At 41.6% G+C, this 9778-nt stretch overlaps 1 protein-coding gene across 1 annotated transcript in view; it reads right to left on the bottom strand.

Annotated features, from left to right (window-relative positions):
• Positions 1-713: 713 nt before the first annotated feature.
• Positions 714-9778, bottom strand: part of LOC124034997 (A disintegrin and metalloproteinase with thrombospondin motifs 17-like) — a 99133-nt gene continuing 90068 nt past the window's right edge. Inside the window, exon 8 of the mRNA XM_046348381.1 lies at positions 714-820. The gene's annotated coding sequence lies outside the window, so the exon portion shown is untranslated. The remainder of the gene's footprint in view (positions 821-9778) is intronic.

The following is a 9778-nucleotide window of genomic DNA, read 5'->3' as shown; positions in this document are numbered from 1 at the left end:
AAACACACATACTGTTCTATCCTGTCTTGAGTGAAGAAATGATGACGCTGAACTCAAGTCTGTGTGGCTAGAGAAGAAGGAACAATGCAACTGATTATACCAGAGAAAGACTGCATCCCAAATGGCAACCTATCCCAAAATGGGCTCATAGGGCTCTGGTCAACATTAATGCACTATATGGGGAATGGGGTGCCATTTGGGAGGCAGTCAAAGACTGAAGTACCTGGGAACAGAACCTTACAGTACTGCCTATAATGGCTACTGTCAAAAACTATGTAATTACACTTTCACTTAGGAAAGAAATCCACAATAATGATGATAATAGTGGTTCATTGACATGGAATTATCTATTTATGAAACTCTAAAACTGCTCTCGTATTTTTATCTTAACTATGGATACAGAGAGATACAAAGAGTTGTGCCCATGGATACCTCAAACGGTGAAGTTATCCAGTACAAAAACACTTAAAAAGAGGCTGAAACTTTCATCCAATCAAGATGGAGTCTGACGAAACGATGCCTTCCATTGTTAAACTGAGGAGGGTGAAGTTACCCCAAGATGCTGATCTTGGGTCAGTTTGGCATTTTCCCCACTAATGGTTAAGGTTAGGGTTAGGTTGGGGAGGGGATCCTAGATCTCTACCTAGGAAAAACTTGACGATTCACTGCTTTTGCTCAGGATAGACAAGTGCTCATTTACACAGACAGACGTACTTGTGTCCCAGCTCGTGGGCTATGGTGAAGGCCAGGTTGAGTCCGTTGTCCTCGGCCAGAACACACTTCCTCTTGGAGCTGCACGCCCCTCCCAGATAGGCAATACCTAACGGAGGAGAGAGAGTGAATAGAGTGAGACTCGGTGAGACTAGGACCAATGTTCCCTCCCCGGGACTGCTGAGCAGAATAAATATCAGCCAGCGCAGAGAATCACAGGATTGAACTTAACTCAACTGTCTAGTTTCCCAGTTATTTCACACTATCAACGTTTCCCTTTACTGTGGGAATTGTGATCGATTGAAAGCAATATTAGCCACTTTCAATGCAACATACCGAAACAAAACAAACTATGCAAGACGTAGTATGCCAAACTAACTATGCAAAAGATTTGATGTAGGCAGAATGCATTGGAGTAGGATTCTATTACACTGACAGGCACGACTTAGGCCTGTACTCTACACAGACCGGTGCGCCATAACCAATCAGAGCAGCAGTAGGACCTATATTCAAATAGACTATTGCCCTATATGGATCTGTGCCACTCACTTGAACTGGACTGTGTTTACAGCATGAGCAGTGGTGAGTAGATGAGTTTGTTTTGAGATCAAAGCGAGAGCTACATGTAGCAACGAGTGCACATTTGTACATGTGTTCATATCCTATGCTAGGTTGTGAGTTCTTACCAGAGTGCACATTTGAACATGTAGATCATTTGTAGTCAGCAATGGGAGAGTGATTACGTCTTACAAGAGCACAAAATGTGTGCATTTCTAGACATCTTTGAAAAGTGAGTCAGGTACAGGGCTTTTTTGTCTTAAAGGGGCAGTGTTGTATTTTGAGACAGGCTTGAAAAAGCTAAGTAGCCAATAGGCAGAGGGTAGCACACTTTTTTATGATTCTCTGTAATAATGGCATGGGAATAATGATGAATTTAATGTTTTAATTTGTAAAGTGTTTTCTTGCATCAAACAACACAACAACATGTTCAGTCACCACCTTGTCTGAAGGACAAGTGGATAAGCAGGTTAATGTCAAGCCCTACATTTATCACAGTAGATGCTTGCCGGAAATTGCACAGAATTTTGACAACGTTCAAGGTTGCGCTCAGCAGACCTGAGATTTGCTCAGTGACTACATTTTTTTGAGGGAACATTCACAAGAACTCTGAAAAGACAGCAATTACTGGTCTGACGTGACTGGATCTGAGTTAATACAGTAATCACTGGTCTGACTGACTGGATCTGAGTTAATACAGTAATCACTGGTCTGACTGACTGGATCTGAGTTAATACAGTAATCACTGGTCTGACTGACTGGATCTGAGTTAATACAGTAATCACTGGTCTGACTGACTGGATCTGAGTTAATACAGTAATCACTGGTCTGACTGACTGGATCTGAGTTAATACAGTAATCACTGGTCTGACTGACTGGATCTGAGTTAATACAGTAATCACTGGTCTGACTGACTGGATCTGAGTTAATACAGTAATCACTGGTCTGACTGACTGGATCTGAGTTAATACAGTAATCACTGGTCTGACTGACTGGATCTGAGTTAATACAGTAATCACTGGTCTGACGTGACTGGATCTGAGTTAATACATTAATCACTGGTCTGATGTGACTGGATCTGAGTTAATACAGTAATCACTGGTCTGACGTGACTGGATCTGAGTTAATACAGTAATCACTGGTCTGACGTGACTGGATCTGAGTTAATACAGTAATCACTGGTCTGACGTGACTGGATCTGAGTTAATACAGTAATCACTGGTCTGACGTGACTGGATCTGAGTTAATACAGTAATCACTGGTCTGACTGACTGGATCTGAGTTAATACAGTAATCACTGGTCTGACTGACTGGATCTGAGTTAATACAGTAATCACTGGTCTGACTGACTGGATCTGAGTTAATACAGTAATCACTGGTCTGACTGACTGGATCTGAGTTAATACAGTAATCACTGGTCTGACTGACTGGATCTGATTGTGTCACTGGTCTGACGGCTAGATCTGGTGCTCTGTGTCACTACAGCGCAAGTGACTGGATACGAAGTTATGCAATGTCACTGATGCGAGCTGGATCTGAGTTATGCCGTGTCCACTGGTACGGCTGGATCAGAGTTATCTACAATGTCCACTGGTGCAGCGTGACTGGATCTGAGTTAATACATTGTCACTGGTGCAGTGTGACTGGATCTGAGTTATACAGTAATCACTGGTCTGGCGTGACTGGATGATTGTACAGTAATAGCTGGTCTGACGTGACTGGATCTGAGTTAATATTAATCACTGGTCTGACTGACTGGATCTGAGTTAATACAGTAATCACTGGTCTGATGTGACTGGATCTGAGTTAATAATCAGGTCTGAATCACTGGTCTGACTGGATCTGAGTTAATACAGTAATCACTGGTCTGACTGACTGGATCTGAGTTAATACAGTAATCACTGGTCTGACTGGATCACTGGTCTGACGTGGATAATACAGTAATCACTGGTCTGATGTGACTGGATCTGAAAGTTAATACATTGTGACTGGATCTGACTGGTCTGACTGACTGGACTGACTGATCTGTTAATAGAGTAATCACTGGTCTGAAGTGACTGGATCTGAGTTGTACAGTAATCACTGGTCTGACTGGATCTGAGTTAATAGAGTAATCACTGGTCTGACTGACTGAATTGAGTTAATACTGGAGTAAGTAATCACTGGTCTGACTGACTGGATATGAGTTAATACATTAATCACTGGTCTGATGTGACTGGATCTGAGTTAATACAGTAATCACTGGTCTGACGTGACTGGATCTGGAGTTAATACATTAATCACTGGTCTGATGTGACTGGATCTGAGTTAATACAGTAATCACTGGTCTGGCTGACTGGATCTGAGTTAATACAGTAATCACTGGTCTGACGTGACTGGATCTGAGTTAATACAGTAATCACTGGTCTGACTGACTGGATCTGGAGTTAATACAGGTAATCACTGGTCTGACTGACTGGATCTGGAGTTAATACAGTAATCACTGGTCTGATGTGACTGGATCTGAGTTAATACAGTAATCACTGGTCTGACTGACTGGATCTGGAGTTAATACAGTAATCACTGGTCTGACTGACTGGATCTGGAGTTAACATTAATCACTGGTCTGACTGACTGGATCTGAGTTAATACAGTAATCACTGATCTGACTGACTGGATCTGGAGTTAAATACAGTAATCACTGGTCTGACTGACTGGATCTGAGTTAATACAGTAATCAATGGTCTGACTGACTGGATCTGAGTTAATACAGTAATCACTGGTCTGATGTGACTGGATCTGAGTTAATACAGTAATCACTGGTCTGACCTCGACTGGATCTGAGTTAATACAGTAATCACTGGTCTGATGTGACTGGATCTGAGTTAGCTCACAGTAATCACTGGTCTGATGTGACTGGATCTGAGTTATTACAGTAATCACTGGTCTGACTGACTGGATCTGAGTTAATACAGTAATCACTGGTCTGATGTGACTGGATCTGAGTTAATACAGTAATCACTGGTCTGACTGACTGGATCTGAGTTAATACAGTAATCACTGGTCTGACTGACTGGATCTGAGTTAATAGAGTAATCATTGGTCTGGCGTGACTGGATCTGAGATTATGCAATGTCACAGTGTGACTGGATCTGAATCACTGGTCTGACTGGATCTGAGTTAATAGAGTAATCACTGGTCTGACTGACACAGATCTGAGTTACAGTAATCACTGGTAAATCACTGGTCTGATTATGCAGTGATCACTGGTCTCTGAGTTAATACATTAATCACTGGTCTGATGTGACTGGATCTGAGTTAATACAGTAATCACTGGTCTGACGTGACTGGATCTGGAACAGTAATCCAGTAATCACTGGATCTGAGTTAATGACTGATCTGAGTTAATACAGTAATCACTGGTCAGCGTGACTGGATCTGAGTTGTACATTAATCACTGGTCTGATGTGACTGGATCTGAACAGTAATCACTGGTCTGACGTGACTGGATCTGAAGTTAATACAGTAATCACTGGTCTGATGTGACTGGATCTGAGTTAATACAGTAATCACTGGTCTGGCGTGACTGGATCTGAGTTAATACAGTAATCACTGGTCTGACTGACTGGATCTGAGTTAATACAGTAATCACTGGTCTGACTGACTGGATCTGAGTTAATACAGTAATCACTGGTCTGGACTGACTGGATCTGAGTTAATACAGTAATCACTGGTCTGACTGACTGGATCTGAGTTAATACAGTAATCACTGGTCTGACTGGGATCTGAGTTAATACAGTAATCACTGGTCTGATGTGACTGGATCTGAGTTAATACATTAATCACTGGTCTGACTGACTGGATCTGAGTTAATACAGTAATCACTGGTCTGACTGACTGGATCTGAGTTAATACAGTAATCACTGGTCTGATGTGACTGGATCTGAGTTAATACATTAATCACTGGTCTGACTGACTGGATCTGAGTTAATACAGTAATCACTGGTCTGATGACTGGATCTGAGTTAATACAGTAATCACTGGTCTGACTGACTGGATCTGTTAATACAGTAATCACTGGTCTGATCTGAAGTTTAATACAGTAATCACTGGTCTGGTGACTGGATCTGAGTTAATACAGTAATCACTGGTCTGACTGACTGGATCTGAGTTAATACAGTAATCACTGGTCTGGATCTGACTGGATCTGAGTTAATACAGTAATCACTGGTCTGACTGGACTGGATATGAGTTAATGAGTAATCACTTTGGTCTAAGTGACTGGATCTGAGTTAATACAGTAATCACTGACTGACTGGATCTGAGTTAATACACTGGTCTGAATCCTGAGTTAATAAAACAATCACTGGTCTGACGTGACTGGATCTGAGTTAATACAGCAATCACTGGTCTGATGTGACTGGATCTGAGTTAATACAGTAATCACTGGTCTGGCGTGGCTGGATCTGAGTTAATGCAGTAATCACTGGTCTGATGTGTGGATCTGAGTTAATACAGTAATCACTGGTGCTGACTGGATCTGACAGTAATAATAACTGGCGTGTGGATCTGAGTTAATACAGTAATCACTGGTCTGACTGGTTGATTAATACAGTAATCACTGGTCTGACTCTGGATCTGTTAATACAGTAATCACTGGTCTGACTGACTGGATCTGGGAGTTAATACAGTAATCACTGGTCTGACTGGGATCTGAGTTAATACAGTAATCACTGGTCTGACTGACTGGATCTGAGTTAATGCAGTAATCACTGGTCTGACTGGATCTGGTTAAGCTCAACCCTAGTCTGATGTGACTGGATCTGAGTTAATACAGTAATCACTGGTCTGACTGACTGGATCTGAGTTAATACAGTAATCACTGGTCTGACTGACTGGATCTGAGTTAATACAGTAATCACTGGTCTGATGTGACTGGATCTGAGTTAATACAGTAATCACTGGTCTGAATTGACTGATCTGAGTTACTAGCTGGAGTAATCACTGGTCTGGCGTGACTGGATCTGAGTTAATACAGTAATCACTGGTCTGACTGACTGGATCTGAGTTAATACAGTAATCACTGGTCTGACTGACTGGATCTGAGTTAAATACAGTAATCACTGGTCTGATGTGACTGGATCTGAGTTAATACAGTAATCACTGGTCTGATGACTGGATCTGAGTTAATACAGTAATCACTGGTCTGACGTGACTGGATCTGAGTTAATACAGTAATCACTGGTCTGATGTGACTGGATCTGAGTTAATACAGTAATGCACTGGTCTGACTGACTGGATCTAAAGTTCAATACAGTAATCACTGGTCTGACGTGACTGGATCTGAGTTAATACAGTAATCACTGGTCTGACTGACTGGATCTGAGTTAATACAGTAATCACTGGTCTGACTGACTGAATCTGAGTTACAGTAATCACTGGTCTGACTGACTGGATCTGAGTTAATACAGTAATCACTGGTCTGACTGACTGGATCTGAGTTAATACAGTAATAACTGGTCTGATGTGACTGGATCTGAGTTAATACAGTAATCACTGACTGGTCTGACTGACTGGATCTGAGTTAATACAGTAATCACTGGTCTGACTGACTGGATCTGAGTTAATACAGTAATCACTGGTCTGACTGACTGGATCTGAGTTAATACAGTAATCACTGGTCTGACTGACTGGATCTGAGTTAATACTAATCACTGGTCTGACATGGATCTGAGTTAATACAGTAATCACTGGTCTGACTGACTGGATCTGAGTTAATACAGTAATCACTGGTCTGATGTGACTGGATCTGAGTTAATACAGTAATCACTGGTCTGACTGACTGGAGCTGAGTTAATACAGTAATCACTGGTCTGACTGACTGGATCTGAGTTAATACAGTAATCACTGGTCTGAAGTGACTGGATCTGAGTTAATACAGTAATCACTGGTCTGACTGGATCTGAGTTAATACAGTAATCACTGGTCTGACTGGATCTGAGTTAATACAGTAATCACTGGTCTGATGTGACTGGATCTGAGTTAATACAGTAATCACTGGTCTGACTGACTGGATCTGAGTTAATACAGTAATCACTGGTCTGACTGGATCTGATTAATAAGTAATCACTGGTCTGACTGACTGGATCTGAGTTAATACAGTAATCACTGGTCTGACTGACTGGATCTGAGTTAATACTGTAATCACTGGTCTGACCTGACTGGATCTGAGTTAATACAGTAATCACTGGTCTGACTGACTGGATCTGAGTTAATACAGTAATCACTGGTCTGACTGACTGGATCTGAGTTAATACAGTAATCACTGGTCTGACTGACTGGATCTGAGTTAATACAGTAATCACTGGTCTGACTGGATCTGAGTTAATACAGTAATCACTGGTCTGACTGACTGGATCTGAGTTAATACAGTAATCACTGGTCTGACTGGATCTGAGTTAATACAGTAATCACTGGTCTGATGTGACTGGATCTGAGTTAATACAGTAATCACTGGTCTGACTGACTGGATCTGAGTTAATACAGTAATCACTGGTCTGACTGGATCTGTGACTGGACTGGAATACTGGTCTGAGGATCTGAGTTAATACAGTAATCACTGGTCTGACTGGGATCTGAGTTAATACAGTAATCACTGGTCTGACTGACTGGATCTGAGTTAATACAGTAATCACTGGTCTGATGTGACTGGATCTGAGTTAATACAGTAATCACTGGTCTGACTGACTGGATCTGAGTTAATACAGTAATCACTGGTCTGACTGACTGGATCTGAGTTAATACAGTAATCACTGGTCTGACTGACTGGATCTGAGTTAATACAGTAATCACTGGTCTGACTGACTGGATCTGAGTTAATACAGTAATCACTGGTCTGACTGACTGGATCTGAGTTAATACAGTAATCACTGGTCTGATGTGACTGGATCTGAGTTAATACAGTAATCACTGGTCTGACTGACTGGATCTGAGTTAATACAGTAATCACTGGTCTGACTGACTGGATCTGAGTTAATACAGTAATCACTGGTCTGACTGACTGGATCTGAGTTAATACAGTAATCACTGGTCTGGCGTGACTGGATCTGGTTATCTAATCACTGGTCTGATGTGACTGGATCTGAGTTAATACAGTAATCACTGGTCTGACGTGGATCTGGTTATCTGTAATCACTGGTCTAATACAGTAATCACTGGTCTGACTGACTGGATCTGAGTTAATACAGTAATCACTGGTCTGACTGACTGGATCTGAGTTAATACAGTAATCACTGGTCTGATGTGACTGGATCTGAGTTAATACAGTAATCACTGGTCTGACTGACTGGATCTGAGTTAATACAGTAATCACTGGTCTGACTGACTGGATCTGAGTTAATACAGTAATCACTGGTCTGACTGACTGGATCTGAGTTAATACAGTAATCAATGGTCTGACTGACTGGATCTGAGTTAATACAGTAATCACTGGTCTGATGTGACTGGATCTGGAGTTAATACAGTAATCACTGGTCTGATGACTGGATCTGAGTTAATACAGTAATCACTGGTCTGACTGACTGGATCTGAGTTAATACAGTAATCACTGGTCACTGGATCTGTTAATACAGTAATCAATGATCTGACTGACTGGATCTGAGTTAATACAGTAATCACTGGTCTGACTGGATCTGGTTATAATCTGGTCTGAGAGTTAATACAGTAATCACTGGTCTGACGTGACTGGATCTGAGTTAATACAGTAATCACTGGTCTGATGTGACTGGATCTGAGTTAATACAGTAATCACTGGTCTGACTGACTGGATCTGAGTTAATACAGTAATCACTGGTCTGACGTGACTGGATCTGAGTTAATACAGTAATCACTGGTCTGATGTGACTGGATCTGAAATCAATCACTGGTCTGACTGACTGGATCTGAGTTAATACAGTAATCACTGGTCTGACTGACTGGATCTGAGTTAATACAGTAATCACTGGTCTGACTGGATCTGAGTTAATACAGTAATCACTGGTCTGACGTGACTGGATCTGGATCAATATAGTAATTAGAGCAGAATGTGGAGACCATACTCACTTGTAAAAGACTCATGCCATAAACACAGATTTATTTCCCTCCCTCCTGTCCTTTATTTCTTTCTTCCAACCAGATGTTTCTCTCTCTCTCGCTCTTTATCTCTCTCTCTTTCTCATACCTGGGACATTTGTAATACTGACCCAATTTATCACAGCCTCTCTGAAGCAGTATTTTAGCCAACCATTCTCAAATGCAGTTGCCTGTCATTATACACGCATGACCATGCAAAACACACCCATGCATGCACAAATGCAAACACACACACACTAGCATGTGTATGTACACACACACACATGTATACACATAACACACTCACAGAGGAGCACACACACACACACACACACACACACACACACACACACACACACACACACACACACACACACACACACACACACACACACACACACACACACACACACACACACAC

Source organism: Oncorhynchus gorbuscha, linkage group LG05 (assembly GCF_021184085.1).
Source record: "Oncorhynchus gorbuscha isolate QuinsamMale2020 ecotype Even-year linkage group LG05, OgorEven_v1.0, whole genome shotgun sequence".
NCBI classification, from domain to species: domain Eukaryota; kingdom Metazoa; phylum Chordata; class Actinopteri; order Salmoniformes; family Salmonidae; genus Oncorhynchus; species Oncorhynchus gorbuscha.
Note: the sequence above shows the minus strand (reverse complement) of the source record. Positions and strands in the feature narration are given on the sequence as shown.